General features: G+C 53.9%; 1 protein-coding gene across 6 annotated transcripts in view; it reads left to right on the top strand.

The window, feature by feature from the left end:
* The window catches only part of IL1R1 (interleukin 1 receptor type 1), an 86209-nt gene that overhangs the window by 82984 nt on the left and 2802 nt on the right, over positions 1–423 (top strand). The gene's annotated exons all lie outside the window — the stretch shown is intronic.

The following is a 423-nucleotide window of genomic DNA, read 5'->3' on the forward strand; positions in this document are numbered from 1 at the left end:
GGCCCCTCCCGTTGCGGAGCACAGGCTCCGGACGCGCAGGCTCAGCGGCCATGGCTCACGGGCCCAGCCGCTCCGCGGCATGTGGGATCCTCCCGGACCGGGGCGCGAACCCACATCCCCTGCATCGGCAGGCGGACGCGCAACCACTGCGCCACCAGGGAAGCCCCTAAGAGCCTTTTAAGTGGTGCATGATGATGATTTTCATATTAAATGCAAAGTGTTTACTTTTCTCATATTCTGTTGGGGCAACAATTAACTAAGTTTTATTTCGTTTTGGAAAACAACTAGTTAGATCCAGTAGTTACTTTACAACTGGTGGTAAAGTAGGAGTGATATAGATCCAGTGGTTTAATAAGAAAGTTTAGGGCTTCCCTGGTGGCGCAGCGGTTGCGCATCCGCCTGCCGATGCAGGGGAACTGGGTT

Source organism: Physeter macrocephalus, chromosome 12, assembly GCF_002837175.3.
Source record: "Physeter macrocephalus isolate SW-GA chromosome 12, ASM283717v5, whole genome shotgun sequence".
Lineage (NCBI taxonomy): Eukaryota > Metazoa > Chordata > Mammalia > Artiodactyla > Physeteridae > Physeter > Physeter macrocephalus.